The sequence below is a fragment of the Melanotaenia boesemani genome (assembly GCF_017639745.1).
Source record: "Melanotaenia boesemani isolate fMelBoe1 chromosome 2 unlocalized genomic scaffold, fMelBoe1.pri SUPER_2_unloc_3, whole genome shotgun sequence".
In the NCBI taxonomy this organism is placed as follows: domain Eukaryota; kingdom Metazoa; phylum Chordata; class Actinopteri; order Atheriniformes; family Melanotaeniidae; genus Melanotaenia; species Melanotaenia boesemani.
In genome coordinates this window covers 70,592-88,589 of record NW_024580584.1, presented here as the reverse complement: position 1 = coordinate 88,589, position 17,998 = coordinate 70,592, and the positions used below count along the sequence as shown (strand labels likewise).

Here is a 17,998-nt window from a genome sequence, read left to right as displayed (position 1 = left end):
TTCACTGTGTATTATCTACATCCATATCATTGCTTGTTCTTGTGAAACTTTTTCCTGTATGTCCCTAGTGGAGATTTGCAGACATTTAACATTAAGGTGTGAGTAAGAATATGATTTAAATGAAGCAACAAATCAAACTGTCAATTATTTCTTTGTGCATCTTCAATAGACTTTTGAAAGTAGAGCCTTTGATATATGTATGTTTTTTTTTTTGCAACTGCTTAAGCCAATATTCACAAAAATTCATGTTTGTTCTTCCCAAAAGTGACGGTGACAACCAGGACGATGGAGACTCCAGCACAGACCAGTGATGGTCCTGCTACAGGCAGCTCCTTTACCTCACCCGTGTCCACCCCACCTGTGTCCGTCCCGCCTGTGTCCACCCCCTGTGCTCCTCCTGTGTTCAACCTGCCTGTGTCCACCCTGCCTGTGTCCATCCCGCCTGTGTCCACCCCCTGTGCTCCTCCTGTGTCCATCCCGCCTGTGTCCACCCCGTCTGTGTCCACCCTGCCTGTGTCCATCCCGCCTGTGTCCATCCCGCCTGTGTCCATCCCGCCTGTGTCCACCCCCTGTGCTCCTCCTGTGTCCATCCCGCCTGTGTCCACCCCGCCTGTGTCCACCTCCCTTACTCCACCAGTGTCTGGCCTCCAGAAGAAAAGAAAATCATGTAGGAATGCAGACATTAGTGGTGTGTACAGTATGTCTGTTTTTCTGTGAATCCAAACTGTTTGAATCAACTTTGTCAATCAATTTCAGTGAGATCAGGCTCATTCCATCCTTTTCTCAGATGAAGGAACGGGGTCTGCCTCAATGTGACTTGAAATACATCTCTATAAATGATTGCAAAATGCTACAGTTATTGTACAGCAAGTTATTGAATGATAATATACTAGCTCAGCATAGTTCTTTGGGGGTAAAATGAAAGACGAGTAAGGTATAATCAAGATATCCTTACAGTATTTCTAAGCTTAACACACACATGTTCATGTTTACATGCTGAGAATTTTTGGCCGCTGTGATCATTCCTCATGTTCTTACTATTAATAAAACATTCCTCTGTAATATGCCGGTAGTGTAGCTAAAATAACTAAAATGTGAGCAGCCAAAAAAAAATAGTTTCCCAAATGTTTCAGAACTTTAAAGGATGCTCTCACATATGCATGACAGTTCAACAAGCTACAAAATGATGCACTGTTGTATTTTAGTAGTGGTCAGATATGAAATCAAAGTACAGTATTTTCCAGTTACAATCTGTGTAGTGCGGAATACTCATGATTCTGGTTTAGCCACCCATGAAAAGTGCTACCTAGGAAAATGTACCCCAGATTGTTCTGAACCATAAACTATCATAAAATAATGATAATAAAAAATGATAATCATAGTAACCAATGATTTCCTCATCGTCAACATGTAATTATTGTTGAAAGGCTTCAAAAATCATTACATTAATAATTAAAAAAAAAAAAAATCATGGGCAAATGTCCTTATCTCCAAAATGTGCTCCTTCCATGTCATGTTACTGTTACATAATTGAAAACAGGTCCTGTTCAGATATCAGTTACCAATCATTTTTGTTATTAGAAGTGTTAGCATTATTTAGAACTTTTTCCTCATGGCAATATCAAGATGTGAACAGAGAATAAGATGTCTGTTAAGAATTATTACCATCTTTTCATTCATTTCAGAATGCCCCATTCATCAAGGTCTAAGCGTTTTCCCCTACAAAAGGATTCTGAGGCAAAGACTCAGAGAGGTTTGTTCCAAGACATAAGAAATTACTGATGATGAAAATAACTCTTTGGAACCATACCCTGTAATTGTCTGCACAGAAATACGTCAAGGTGCTTTGTTTAAAAGAGGGTGGCAATCTTTAGTCATATTACACTTTTTAATTTGACATTACTTGTGCTTCAGGTTGTATTTGCTGTCCATTTTTCATTTTTGTCACTAATTTTACTTTGTGTCTTGTTAAGGGTTGTGTCGAGGTGTTGGTGGAGTGGCAACCTTGCTCTGGATAGTGTGTATGTTATCTGAAGTTTATTGTACTGATGGTGATTGGGTTAGGGAAACAAATATTTTTATCAACTTAATCTTCAATTATAAGCAACTGCAAAGTCTTCTCATTAAGCATTCCACAGAGAGGTCAAATACTGTTTGGGCAGTGTAGTGTATTGTATTTAAATTAAAATACAAAATGAAAATTTAATTGTTTGGTTGAACTGACAGAATCATGTTCACCTGTGACCAGTCTACATGTTGAAGTTAATTTGGGCAACATACTGAACCAGTTGCCCAATTCCAAATCCAGTTGGTTCTGATGGCGTAGCCCCCAGTGTGTGACTGTGGGTGGATGGATATTCTGGTAGATGGTAGCCTCAGGCTGTGTGAATGGGGCGAATAGTCACTTGCTTTGCAAAACACATTGCATAGTCATCAAGACTTGAAAAGAGCTTTGGTGAGGGTTGTGTTTAATGAAACATCGCTCCACATTTTAAGGAATTGCCTGAACATAAGAGACCAGATTGTGAGACTTCTGAAAAATGGACGAGGTTGCAAGATCATTAGTAGTATGCTTGGGTATTTTGATGATAATAAGAATAACAACAAGAAAGAATTAATATATAACTGAAGACTCCATGCCTCATTAAAAGTAGTTCAGTATCAGCATGGTACATATTTCAAATGTTAGAATGTGAAAGTGATACTTTTTACGGTCTCTCTGTCTGTCTTACAGTGGAGCAAAGTGGAAAAACTCCTGGGAGCCCAAAGACAACGTTCTTCCTTAAAAAAAATTGTTAAAATTGTGTTTGTTGTGTTATGTGACACAAATTTGTTTTGGTAAGTTGTTTGTTTTCTGTTGTTGGGAAGGTAATAAACATATTGTTTTACTTTCAAACACTTTGTCATTGTGTTATATTATTGTTGGATGCATTTCATGTAATTCTGAGAAGCATCAGCTCGAGGGCTGATGAATATTGGTACCTGAACAACACAAGCGTGATGAGATACTTTTGGTGCAGTCTTGTCTTTAAAACACTCCAGTTCATGCAAATGAACATAGCTTCTCTCTTAAATCTGTCTGCAAACAGCGCACATCTTTCATCTCTCTGCCTCTCTCTCTCTGCCACTGTCTCTAACTACCTGCCAGTCTCTCTCCACCACTCTCTCTGCCACTCTCTCTTTTTCTCTCTCTCTCTCTACCTCCCTCCCACTAGCAGCTCCCCCAGGTCAGGGCAACGAGAGAAACCCATGATGGCGGAGAGAAAGAGAAGTCAAGGAAAGAAGGAAGTTATCATATGAAGAGCAGCACTTCAATATTCATATCTGGCTAAATGTGTGATAAAATATTTTAAAATAACATACGTGCTGCTGGCTGTGTTCTTTCTGATACATAAATCATTAAATATAATGAAATATTGACCTTGGAACCTTGATTTCAGAATTCAAACAATGTGCTTTATGCACAGTTAGGGAACATAAGGGAGCTCCATGTTTCCACTCTTTCATTACTGGGTGAACTGATTAATTCAGGTGTGTCTAGCCATTGCTGTTGTGATGGCTGAGGTTGAGCACACCCGGATTAATCAGTTCATCCAGTAATGAAAGACAGGAATCAAAGGAGCTGCCTTAAGTTCAGGAAGTAGTGGAGCTGTGCATAGAGCCCACTGAGCCTCTAAATGGCTCTAGAAATCTTAATCTGGGCAAGGCTATGACCATGAAGTATTAAAATCAAACCTTTGTCATAGGACTAATTGAAATACATAAATGGAAAGGTCTTGACCTGTGGAGCAACAAACGTCAGCATGAAGATTCTAAATGGCTCCTGCTTGAAATATTGACCTTTGAACCTTAACTATTTACATAGAATGGTTAGCATTATGGTGATAATGGGGAAATAATTGATGTAAACTGGTCAAAAATTAGAAGTATGATGGTGCATAGGTCAGTCATCAATATGTTAAACACATCTGGTTGGCAAATATCTGTGAAAATGTCTTTTTCTGATTTTATCCACGTTGGCCTTGAAAAGGGTGCAAGAAACTATACCTGGAAGGGGCTGGCTTGGAGCAAAGATGAAAAATTTACTTTGTCGTAGGATAACAATGAAGACATCACTGGAAAGGTCTCAACCTAGATCAGGCATGTCAAACTGGTCCAGCAAAGGGCCGTGTGGCTGCAGGTTTTTGTTCCAGCCAGCCAAGAGCACACAGTTTGACCAATCAGCTGTCTGAAGACTGAGATCAGTTGATTGAATCAGTCAAATCTGGTGTGCTGCTGCTTGGTTGGAACAAAAACCTGCAGCCACACGGCCCTTTGCTGGACCAGTTTGACATGCCTGACCTAGATAGTAACATATATCAGTATGAAAACTGTGCAAGGTTCCTTCTCCTCAGGAGTGACCTTTGAACCTTGAAAATGTGACATTTTTGAAGGCTTACAGAACAGGAACAAAAAAGGTTACAGATATGGGGTCAACTGTTTTGGAAAGGTCTTGACCTCCACTATCATAACCGAAGGTAATCCAACAGGGGGCGCCACTGTGTTGAGTTAAAACCCATAAAAAACATAATTTAACCCTCTAAACAACAAGAAATCTCAAATTTAATTACAAATACATGTTTTCCACCCTCAAAAACCCACGGAGAACCTACAATCTTCCTTGTAATCTTACCACATAATAGAGAAAACAGTTCAGAACTACAAAACATGTGGCGCACCACGCTTCTCCATATTGCAACTCTGTACAAATTGTAGTTCCTTAAGTATTCTTCCGGGTTAGGTTTAGGGTTGTCACATTAGGGTTTCGAAATTATCTATGTACTCATTTTTCAACATAAAAACTCAAACTACATCGTATATTTTTGTATTTTGATTAATTTGCTGACATGAAAACATTTACATAAACATTAAATAATGCTATTTTAGCACTTATTCCAGTCGCTCTGTTTCGCAGTTTACAGAGGGTATGTTCAATGGCAGAACGGATTCAGCAACGTTTCAAAACAGAACTTCGGGGCCTGTAACTTGGATCTATTTTTGTTGTTGAGTAAAAAAGTGGTTTAAAGTTTGTTTAAATATAATGTGGCTTCCTACCGAGAGGGTGCTCCATACAAGTTAATCAATCAGATCGCTTAATAATAAACGTGTTAGCTTAACGTTGCCGCTTGTGAACATGCTACAAGGGTGCAAAGACACACCAGAAATATAGCGTCTCTGTCCCCATTCTTCCTTGTGTAGTTTGTATCGATGTCGTCGCCAATTCGCCTGTACAACATGTAGACTATGCTTAATTTTCCTTTTTTTTATTGTGCAAATGAACTCAAACTTGAGATGTTTTTAAATTTAACAGATGGATTTAAAACAAGACACAGTAGATGTGGAGTAAACTGGCATGTATTTATTCCAGATGTAACTGTTTACATGTACACATTTCATAGAAAATAAAACAACAATAACTTCTCCTCCAGACATATTCAGCATGTAATAACTGCATGACCCACACATGTCCAAATGTATTGATGCCAGGGGCGGACTGGCCATTGGGAATACCAGGAGTTTTCCAAGTGGTCCGACACAGCCAGAGAGAGAGAAAAAAAAAAACAAAAGTTTCAGAGAAATTGCTCATACGTTCAGTCATCTGTGGCAGCTGATGCACAACCTGCTCTACGTGACGTACTACATTTCTTCATCTGAAAGTTCTGAACTGCTGTAATCCTCTTCAAAGTCCTCCAGATCTTCTTCCAACACGTTAAAAACACCGGGGTCTGTGTCTACACGGGCATAGGTGCTGGTGACAGCACTCAGTTTCTTCTGAAGAATGTCTTTCTTCTGTAGAAGACAGCAGTGCAGTCCCCTGTATCTAGCCTCTGTCATATCTGTAGGAGTAGCTTGAGTGAAAATTGAAGAATGAAATTTAAAAATAGGCAGATAAAGTTGGAAACAGGTAATGCCATGGTCCTTTTAGAATAGAATATTTGTAGAACATACTATGGTTCTTGATGTTCTCTTCAGTGTGATGGAGGAGGATGTCCAGTTTGTCCAATGCCTTTCTCAGGTACTGATAATGTTGAGTCATCTCCTTCACAAGGATTGGTTTCTCCTCTTCCATGCGCCTGACCAGCATGACCTGGTCAAAAAGTCGCCTCTTCAAACGGAGACTCACCACTATTTTGAAAAAAAAAAAAGAACAGATGGGAATCAATCAAAACTTTTCAACATGTTCTACCAGAATTTTCAGTATTGATCATTATGTGGCCCACTAATTTTTAATGGGCTCTATGCACAACTCCACTACTTCCTGAACTTAAGGGAGCTCCTTTGTTTCCTGTCTTTCATTATTAGACAGACTGATTAATCCAGGTCTGCCCTTATTAAATGGCCAGACACACCTGGATTAATCAGTTCATCCAGTACTGAAAGACAGGAAACAAAGGAGCTGCCTTAAGTTCTTGAAATAGTGGAGTTGTGCATAGAGCCCATTGGTCGTCTTTTACCAATATCCACAGCTTAATATTAACATGAACACACTTATACCTACTACTTAGATTAATGGTCACCAACAAGCACACAAATGGTACCACTTTGCTTACCATCTCCTTGTGCCTCCCAAGGGAAAAAGACTGCATGCTGCTTCTGAGTCAATTTTGTCTTTATCGGCAGCAACTGGGTTGTATTGGACGATCTTCTCTCTGAGTTTCTTTTTGAGCTCACCCAGTCTCCTCCGTTTCCGTTGCCTCATTTGATTGCTGTCTGTTATATTAAAAAAGTATTAGTAAGAACAACAAACAAGCATTAGTTGTTAAGTGATGCAAAACTAAATACCATTTTGTCGGTAGAGATCATGCTTCTTCCTTCTGAGGGAATAGATGATCTCATCAGTCTCTCTCTGGAGCTCTTCCTGGCTACTATGAGCACCATGTTTCCCTTGAAAAACACAAATAAGCAGAGATGGAAAACCAGACGTAGCCAAATGAATGACAGTACCAATCTGACACACCGGCAACCGTGTTACATACCAGTGGCTGCCCACTGCTTCACATCCTCAATCCACTGTTCTGTGTCCTCCAAAGTGATGTTGAGGTCATGCTGCAGATGCTGAAGATTTGCTGCTTCCTTTTCTGCTCTCTGTGTAATCTATTTATGTTTTCAGAAGAAAAAATACAATGCAAGAATAATTTTTATTCAATTGTCTATCTGCTGTTGAAAAAGGCTCAATACTTTTCAGTCTACATGTCAAAGTATTCTTGGAAAAGATATTGAACCCCATATTGCTGTGTGTGTGAATGATAATCTGATGAGCAGGTGGCACATTGTACAGTAGCCTCAGCCACCTGTGTATGAATGTGTGAATGAGGTGAATGTTGATTAGCCTTGTAAAACTTTTAGGTTGGTTAAAAACACTACAAAGTTTTGCTATGTAAATGCTTGAAATGACAAATGTAAATGTTAAAATACCAAAATACAGTGTAGACGTCTTACTTTAACAAATCGTTTCGCCAGTGTCTTGTGTAGACTCTCCACCTTCCTGTTGTTCCATCCCATGGCAAGCATTGTTATCATATCGGCTCTCCCTGTAAAATGGAGAATATGTCAATTCAAGCAGTGTCAAAGCATGCCTTTTTTTAATTTTTATTTTTTTTAAACCAACCTGACTTGGTCATGTATTTTGTGGTCAGAGCTGCCCTTGAGAGAAAGCTGTTCACTTGCTCCACCTCCTCTATATCTATATCCATTTACTACATCAAATGTGGCCTGAAAGTATCAACTAAAGAGTAATGCTGAACATTCAAGGCTTTTCTACATAGTTACTTTGAATGTGTTATATTTTAGGATTATAATCATGAATTACAATATTGCAATTATGTGGTTATAAACATTGTTTTCTGACTGTCCAGAAAGATTTTCAAATTAGAATAATAATTTTAGATGCCATGAATGATGGAATATGAATTGTATGTACATTGAAATATATTTTTCTTAGCAATGAGGTTCATTATAGTTAATATATCAATTACAAAGATTAGTCTGCTAACCCTTTGGATTTCTTGAAGCAGTACTGCTTTCTGTTACCATCTGCAGCTATGGCAAGCATGTCTGGTGTGCAGGCAGGGCACTTGAAGGGCTCAACCTGACACAGATGCTCTTTCTTCCAGTTGCAGAAGGCAAATTCACGATACACCCTGTGGAATGTATCACCGCATATACTGCCATTCTGAAAACGAGGATGGTATTATTTTGGTTAATTAAAAACTTTGCAGTTTGGAATTCAAATTTTCGAATTACAAGAGTTCTTACCCGTCCTGTGCAATGTGCCCGATGTTCAAGCATTCTTATAAATGCTTTTTGGGACGTAGCTGGGCTGGCCAACTTCATCTGTTCAAATGATGCAAAGACATCAAATTTGAACAGCATTTGGCAGCTTGCTGTTGCTGGCCAGTATCGGCTACTAATCAGGTCACTGATCCCTGGGGTCCACTTGCAGGAGCAATGTGGGCAATACACAGCAGGCAGACAAAGATTGTATGGACCTGAAAAAAAAACAAACAAAACAACATATACCGTTTCAAAAGTATCCTTACAAAACAGGACAAAGTGATAATAGTAAGCCATCATCGGACTGTGATGGTATCCAGAGAGTAGAGGGAAGTGTCAACATACCATTGATAGTCACCAAGACAGTCTGCTTTCCTGGAGAGATGGTACACTCTTGGTCTGGGCCACAGGAGCAGATTTGTGTTGGTGGAAGAATCGGCAGCATACATACTATAGTTAAGAAAATGTCAGAAAAAAATACCAGTATTCAAATAAAAAATTTTAACAGTTACAGAAAACTTCAGACATGGGTCATATTATACCACTGTATATGCAATAGATTTTATGGACTAATACATTTTTTTAAACACACCTTGTTCAACCAGTTCACAATGACCGCTTTCATCCATCTTCACTAAGGATGTGGGAGGAATGTGTTTATAAAAATGGTCAATCATGACTTCTCTGTCATGAAATACATTTTTTTTGTGGACAATTGAGTCACATCCTGCGCAGAGAAACTGAACTCCTGAGGGAACACAGTCCAAGCACCTGACCACAGCCTTGATTGTTTTGCACTTTTGACAGCAATGCTGGGGAACTCTTTCTGCGGCCAGCATACAACTCAGGAGCTCTGGCACTGCAGCCTTGAATTTTCTCTCTGTGGTCAGCTGCCTCTTGGTCCACACAGACATGCTGGTTGTCTCCTCAACTTCTGCTGATGCAGGGACAGTGACCGAACTCAGCAGGTCTCTCAGTGTTTGAAGATGGTTATCTAAATTGATAGAGTATAAAAAAAATGTAAAAAGGACAGCCATAAGAATATTTTTTAATAAAACAAAAAAAATCTATATCGCTTTTTCACAGCTATTGCATTATATACATGGCTGCTACAGTACATACAATATTCAGATGCCTATAAGTACTTAATGTTTTCCAAACTAGAAGATTAAGTTTGACTCTATTTGAGCTGACAGAATTCAATATGCATACCAAGATTTGTGACCTCTTGAGGAACAATCATTAGGACTAATAATGGAGACAAACAGGATCCTCCCAAAGACACCCCACAAGTTCCAGGATCCACAAAATTATATCCCAGTTTATGACCCCATCATATAGTTCCAGTAGTCCTACTGCTCCACCCATGTCAGTGCAGGCCCGAGTGGTTCAACTGTCGGGCTGGTAGAAATAGAAGACGTAGAACCTGAAGAATTACAGAGGAACGGTTAAAACAGAGAGTTCAGGAAATGGCGCATTGCTGCATTAGAACAGACAGCTCTGCAGACAGAACAACTTTCCATAATATGCTACAGATCCTGCAGGAGCAACACAGAGAACATCAGGAGTCTCTCCATAAGTTCTCAGCTTTAAACAAGAGAAGGTCAGAGGAACGTAAAACCAATAGAGCAGACAGAGTCTGAAGGTGAGGAAAGGGATGTAGTTATAACAGGTACAATGATAACAGGCAGACCTCTGGGTGACGATACACAGAGAAAATCCCTCCATCCTCCCACATAATGACCACCAGATCAATGATGACAAACACCCCACGTTATGAGGCTCCCCTCATCCAAGCCAGCACTGACCTCAGAAAACCACCGGATATATATAAACCCTGGAAATTTACAGATTTACAACTGATGCAGACAAACTTCCCCCTCTTAGACACGGTGCAGGTCCCTGGCTTAGAATAACTGGAAGGTCTGACTCAGGGCTTCACACTCATGGTTGGGGATATGAGAACTTTAGTGGGGGCCCATCTGAGTTATATGACATAGAGCATGAGACAGGAACTGTTCCTGGATCCTTTTACTGTGCAGCAGGGGCGGAGCTAGAAACATATTTATGGGGTGGTGAGAGGGACAGGAATGTTTCAGGACTGGCGACATGTTGCAGAGGTGTGTTTGTCATTCTTGGTGAGTGTAGAGTGAGACAGGAATCTGATCATCTGACAGGTGTTACAGTAAAATTCCAGGAAGCTGTTCCTCAGGTGGAGCTTTCAAAAAGTCCCAAAACAACAAGGACGTGTTTGTTCAGATTTTCATCCTGCTGAAGTACAGAGTTGTGCATGAACCAGCTCAAATGAACACATTCATTTCTCTTTGAATGTTGAACTGAACATTTGTAAATAGAGGATATGAAGGTGAACTCGGCCAGATTGGACTTGGACAAAAAAAGTTTCTACCAAGCGTGCGTGGGTGTGAAAAACATTCTTACTCTTTTATTTCTGCAACACAAGCACATGAACATGTGGCTTACTGAACAACACATCCCCATTTTAACCTAATCATCACAGTCACACAACTATATTATATACACTCACACAACTAAAGTATTCTGGCAGGCCATGGTGATTAAAACCAAGATTTTCTGGCGAGCTACTAGCCAGGTGAAGCACTGTCAAGTTCAACATTCGGCATTTTAACTTGCAAACTTTCACATAACATCATAAATGTGTATTTTTTAAGTCTGATACTTTAGCAAACCTATTAAACACCTGTAATGCTGCCTTTTTCACGTTTTACCATCACTTTAGCTTACCTTCAACACAGAAACACAAGCACATGAACATGTGGCTGCACACTGCAGACTTCTGGGGCTTACTGAATGACACTCCCCCATTTTTCAGCCCAAGCTGCCCAAGGTGCCTGTGTGAATTTACTCACTCTTTTAATGTACCTACCAGAAAACTGCAGCTATTACTTTGAGTGTACATATTGTCTACTAGATCTAAATAAATATAATCAAATTTAACAAACCCAGAACAATTTAACAAAAACACATTTTTAGAACCAAGAGGGAGAAGTGAACGCTAAATGTTCACAGTCCACCCCTCATCTCACTATGCCCAACATGCCTGTGGGTCCCCACATATGTCACTGTCCACAATTTCTATTCACGTTATGTCTGACTGCATTTAAAGAGCAAGTTAGAACATCAGCCTCATCAAGTTTAGTTTGAAGGTACTTGTGGAGCCAAATCATCTGTTGAGTTTGAGACGACCTCTGCAATTCCTCCATTTAGGAAAGTTTGTTTGTGCAGCACATTTCATGTACAACACAATTCAAAGTGCTTTACACAAAACATTAAAACCATACAGCGGAGGTACTGGATGAGTATTCAGCACTATAACACTATGTGCTTAGTGTGTGTGAGAAAGAGAAAGTATGATTGTGTGTATGTGACTGTGTGTGTGTGTGTGTGTGTGCGTGTGTGTGCTTTTTTTTGAGTGTGTGTGTGTATGAAATGAAATGAAATGAAATGAATGAATGAAATGAAAAATACTTTATTAATCCCAAAGGGAAATTCAATATTGTAGTAGTAGTAATTTTTTTTTTTTTTTTTTAAAACAATCACATTAATTAATTAAGGGCTTTGTTCTTCAGCCTGATAGCTGCTGGAAGGAAGGATCTTCTGTATCTCTCTGTCTTGCATCGGACTTGAACAAGCCTCCCACTGAACACACTCTGTTGTTTCGTCACGGCGTTGTGTAGAGGGTGTGAAGGATCTTCCATTATCTTCGTCAGCTTGTACAGAATTCTTTTTTTGATGATCAACTCCAGCGGCTCCAGAGTTACTCCAAGCACAGAACCAGCTTTCTTGATCAGTTTGTTAATTCTTTTCAAGTCTCTGGTTCTGATGCCGCTGCCCCAGCAGATTGCTGCAAAGCTGATTGCACTTTCAACAACAGACCTGTAGAACATTTGCAACATTTTGGTGCAGACGTTAAAAGATCTCAGCTTCCTTAAGAAGTAGAGTCTGCTCTGACCTTTCTTGTAAATGTACTCAGTGTTGCTTTTCCACTCAAGTCTGTTGTCCAGCTGAACTCCAAGGTACTTGTATTCCTCCACCACCTCCACCTCCTCTCCCATGATGGAAACACTTCTATGTGTGTTCTTGTTCCTCCTGAAGTCAACAATCATCTCCTTTGTTTTCTTGGTATTCAAGATGAGATGATTGTCACCGCACCATTTCACAAACTGACCGACCAGTTCTCTGTACTCTGCTTCTTGTCCATCACTGATACACCCAACAACTGCTGAGTCATCAGAGTATTTCTGCAGATGACAGAACTCAGAGTTGTACTGGAAGTCTGAGGTGTACAGCTTGAATAGAAATGGTGAAAGTACAGTCCCTTGTGGTGTTCCAGTGCAGCTGACCACCATCTCAGACACACAACCTTTCAGTCTCACAAACTGTGGTCTGTTTGTGAGGTAGTCGTAAATCCAGGTGGTTGTGGAGGGATCCACCTGGAATTTCTGCAGCTTCTCACACAGCAGAGCAGGCTGAATCGTATTAAAAGCACTTGAGAAATCAAAGAACACGACCCTCAAAGTGCTGCCTGACTGGTCCAGATGAGAGTGGGCTCTCTGAAGCAGGTATATGATGGCATCTTCAACCCCAAGCCCATTACGGTATGCAAACTGTAATGGGTCCTGAAAGGTGTCCACCTGCTTGCTGAGGTGAGCCAGTAAGAGTCTCTCCAGGACTTTCATGACGTGAGATGTCAGGGCGACTGGTCTGTAGTCTTTTGGTTCAGCTGGTTGTGGTTTTTTAGGCACTGGAACAAGGCAGGATGTTTTCCACAGCACCGGGATTCTTCTCTGACTCAGGCTGGTGTTGAACAGGTGCTGGAGAATCGGACATAGCTGTTTTGAGCAGGTCTTGAGAACTCTGGGACTGACACCATCTGGACCTGCAGCCTTGTTCTGGTTCAGTTTCACCAGTTGTTGCATGATTTGGTTACAGGAGACAGACAGAGTGGAGGTGGAGGCAGAGGAGGTTTCAGGAAGTCCTGATGTGGAGGGAGATGAGGTTGTGTCCAGGTCCTTGACTGAGCTGCAGGGTGACAGAGTGGAGGTGTGACAGGAAAGCTGTGGGCTCATGGAGGGTGTGTGGCTAGTTGGGGTTGAAGCAGGAGGTGAGCTAAACCTATTGAAGAACATGTTCAGTTCATTCGCTCTGTCCAGACCTCCATCAGTCTGATCCTCCTTTATCCCGAAGCCAGTGATCTTCTTCATTCCAGACCACACATCCCTCACATTGTTTTTCTGAAGCTTACTTTCCAACTTCTTCCTGTAGTCCTCCTTGCACTTCTTCATTTGTGTTTTAAGTTGTTTTTGTGTGGACTTCAATAACTCCCTGTCTCCATCCCTAAAAGCTTTCTTTTTGATGTTCAGCAGCTTTTTCAGGTCACTGGTGATCCAGGGTTTGTTATTGGGGAAGCACCTCACTGTTCTTGTTGGAACGGTGCTGTCCACACAGAAGTTAATATAATCTGTCACACACTCAGTCAAGGCATTGATGTCATCTTCATGAGGTTCACATAGGACGTTCCAGTCTGTAGCCTCGAAGCATCCTCTCAGAGCATCTTCAGCTTCATTAGACCAGGTTCTAATAGCCTTTCTAATGACTGGTTGTTGCTGAACGATGGGCTTGTAGGAGGAGGAGAGAAGAACTAGGTTATGGTCTGATCTTCCTAAAGGTGGCAGGGCAAAGGAGCTGTATGCATTTTTAATATTTGCATAAAATAAGTCCAACGTTTTGTTTTCTCTGGTGGAGCAGCTGACAAACTGTTGGAAAGTTGGTAGAGTTGCAGAGAGGGAGATGTTGTTAAAATCTCCAGAGATCGCCACAAATGCGTTTGGATGTTGTGTTTGAAGCCTGGCCACTACAGAGTTAATGACATCACAGGCTGCGTCTGGAGCGGTACCAGGTAATATATATACCGCTACCAGAATAACGCATGTGAACTCTCTGGGTAAATAATACGGGCGGAGACTCACAGCTAGCAGTTCAATGTCTCTTTTGCAGATCTTCTCTTTAACAGTGACATGTTCAGGATGACACCAGCGCTGGTTTACCAGCACCGCAATTCCACCTCCCTTCAGCTTCCCGCTGAGTTGTTTATTGCGGTCTGCACGGACCGTCCTGAAGCCGTGTACAGACGCATTACAGTCTGGGATGTGTTCATGCAGCCATGTCTCGGTGAAGCACATAATACTGCACTCTCTGTATTCTTTAAGAGACCTGGTTAGCACCTGAAGTTCATCAATTTTGTTAACTAGCGATCTCACGTTTCCCATAACAATCGTTGGAAGAAACGGTTTGAATCGCCACCGTTTTTCTCTCTGCCTCGCTCCTGCCCTGCATCCTCTTCTCTTTCTTTTCAACTCCGTTGGGATTTGAAGTGTTGTTTCACTGATAATCTTGAGTTTGGAGAGTTTTATCAGTTGATCCCGATGGTAAACAAGTCTCGTTGCCATGGAGACTCACAATAACAAGTCTTGCAAAAAAGAAAAAAATATTCAGAAAAATCTCTCGTATAGCACAGCCTCTGACCAGCGCGAAAAATCCACCCGAACAGACACAGATTGACAGCTGATGTCTTAAAAAAGACGGCTATATTGCAAAATCACAAGTTAAAAACAGAGCTACTACAATTGCTGCTGCCACCTAGCGGCGCATTCTAGAATATGAGTGTGTATGTGTGTGTGTTAACTAAATAGTTCTAACTTGAGGGTGTAATGTTTGTGTTTTGTTGTGGAAATACTTTGTGTTACTTGATGCATGAAAAGTGTTTTATAAATAAAATTGTATTATTTTTTTCTACACACAACAACTCCCACCTGAACACACACGTATGTCATGATGTGATCAGACCACCTGTTGGTTCAGAGCGTACAGGTGGAACATCTCCACCATCATTGTTTGGCTCTGAACTGGTTTCCAGGTGATTGTGTGGTTTTCTTGGTAAAGTTGGGTTTTTGTGAACGTAGTTTGAATTTATTGGGTTTGTGTTTGTGAGAAAATGGTGGAGGTTTCAGGGAATGTTGGTAAAAACTGTAACTCCGTTTCCCTCTTCATCCTCTGAACACACTCACATAGAAGGATATTTTCCACATTTCCCAGTCAGCTGATCCATCATCCAGAAGAAGAGGCAGGAGAACATGGCTGCCTGAACCAAACCACACATGCCCCCAATCCCAAACCGAAAACTTGAGCACTCGCCCTGAGCCCCTGATGACTAAATGACATCACCTGCGTGAGGAGTCGAGGGTGACAGGCCACAAGGGCTCGAAATGCTTTAAATAGGATTGGGACAGCACTTTGAGACCTGCACTGCAAGGAGAGAGACGCCATACACACACATATATATATATACACACATATATATATATATACTGTATATATATATATATATATATATATATATATATATACACACATATATATATATATATATATATATATATATATATATATATATATATATATATATATATATATACACACAATATATATATAGTATATATAGTAGAGGTCAGGAAGCTCCTGTAAACGCCGCCGTGGGGAAATTAAACAGCGAAAAATATAACGACCCAGCGCCACAATACTGAAGAACATGTTTCACACGTCGGCTTCTCTCGGTAAACTCCGTGTTTCACGTGACATCGCAGTGATTTATGGGTAATTCCTTAGCGAAAGTTGGCATCGATGCTGACTTATGGAAAGGGGGCAGAAAGGGCTCAAAAATGTCGGCCATCATCCCTTGATCACTCACACAATTCCAATTGGAATACCACTGAACCCTCGAGCCCCTCGCGGGAGCGCGCCCGTGAGTGCAGGAGTGCTCAAGTGTTCCATTTGGGATTCGACCATCCACCAGATGTGGCCCCAATCTGCTGATTACATCACTTCCTGCTGGAACTGATCCAGAAGGAAGAAGTGGTGGAGTAAAGCCAATGTGGCTGTACAGGTGTCTGGATCAAGCTGTGATCCCTCCTCCCCACACCCCCCAAAGATCAATTACTAAGCTGATCACATTCTACTTTCATATGAGACGAGTTAAATGATGATGGAAATAAAAAGACTGGGACTGACAGGAGGAAGAACTAGACAGGTGATGTGTGGATTTCCAGATGAAAACAAGACTGAGGAGAAAAATCTGAAACTTTAGGATTAAACTGACTAAAACATATGAGCCATGTAAAGAGGAGGAGGAAGATCTGATGTTGCTCCTCCTACCTGCCCTCCCTCCCACCTGTCCTCCTCCCACCTGTCCTCCTCCTATCTGTCCTCCTCCTACCTGTAACTCCTCCTACCTGTCCTCCTCCTACCTGTCCTCCTCCTACCCGTCCTCCTCCTACCTGTCCTCCTCCTACCTGTCCTCCCTCCATCACAGGTAGAAATGTGACTCATTCCAGGAAGCAGCTCACCTGTGTATCAGTGGAGATTCTTCTTCTTCTTCTCTAAAAAAACTGTAAGTGTGAACTTTCCTCTTTGTTTCTGGAATGTTTGGAGAACGTGTTCACTTCTGATTTCAGCTCCAACTTTGATCTCTGCTGTTTGAAGACAAATCTACATGATGATCAGATCGTTATTTCTCTGAGGATCAAACTGTGGTTTTGTTGATGTGTAATGAGGCGGGAATGTGGCTCTACAGAACAACTTGAACTCTGACTTTCTCTTCGTGTTCACAGTAAAAACAGTCACTCATCAGGTCATATTTTATTCCCAGTAGAAGATAAACAACATGTCAGATGATGAAACTGAAACATTTTACCATGTGATGGAAAATATGAGCTGATAGCGAATCTGATGCAGCAACACGTCTGGAAGAAGTAGTTCCAGGGTGATGTTCGGCATGGTGTAAAAAGTAGTTCCAGGGTGATGTTCAGTGTGGTGTAAAAAGTAGTTCCAGGGTGATGTTCAGCACGGTGTAAAAAGTAGTTCCAGGGTGATGTTCAGCATGGTGTAAAAAGTAGTTCTAGGGTGATGTTCAGCACGGTGTAAAAAGTAGTTCCAGGGTGATGTTCAGTGTGGTGTAAAAAGTAGTTCCAGGGTGATGTTCAGCACGGTGTAAAAAGTAGTTCCAGGGTGATGTTCAGCATGGTGTAAAAAGTAGTTCCAGGGTGGTGTTCAGCATGGTGTAGCATCTCTTCTTCTAACATGTCTGGAAACGTCTGGGAAGTGAGGAGACCAGTTGCTGGAGTTTTAGGAGAGGAATGTTGTCCCATTCTGGTCTGATGCAGGATTCTAGCTGCTCTACAGTCCTGGACCTTGGTTGTAGGATTTCTGCTTCCATGATGCTCCAGATGTTGTGTACTGGTGAAAGGTCTGGACTGCAGGCAGGCCAGTTCAGCAGCCGGACTCTTCTCCTGTGAAGCCATGCTGCTGTGATGGATAGAGGATGTGGTTCAGCATCGTCTTGCTGAAATCTGCAAGGTCTTCCCTGAAAGAGACGTTGTCTGGATGGGAGCAGATGTTGCTCTAAAACCTCCATGTACTTTTCAGCATTGATGGAGCTTCACAGATGTGAAAGCTGCTCACGCCATAGGCACTAATGCAGCCCCATCCCATCAGAGATGCAGCTTTTCACCTGTCCACTGATGACAAGCTGGATGCTCCCTCTCCTCTTTAGTCTGCAGGACACGCCGTCCATGCTTTCCTCAAACTAGTT

General features: G+C 41.3%; 1 long non-coding RNA gene across 1 annotated transcript; it reads left to right on the top strand.

Moving 5' to 3' along the window:
* Positions 1 to 359: 359 nt before the first annotated feature.
* Positions 360 to 2,016, top strand: LOC121636072. The gene is made up of 3 exons (XR_006009614.1): positions 360 to 688; positions 1,686 to 1,753; positions 1,974 to 2,016. It is a non-coding gene; the product is annotated as an uncharacterized LOC121636072 (long non-coding RNA).
* The last annotated feature ends 15,982 nt before the right edge of the window (positions 2,017 to 17,998 follow it).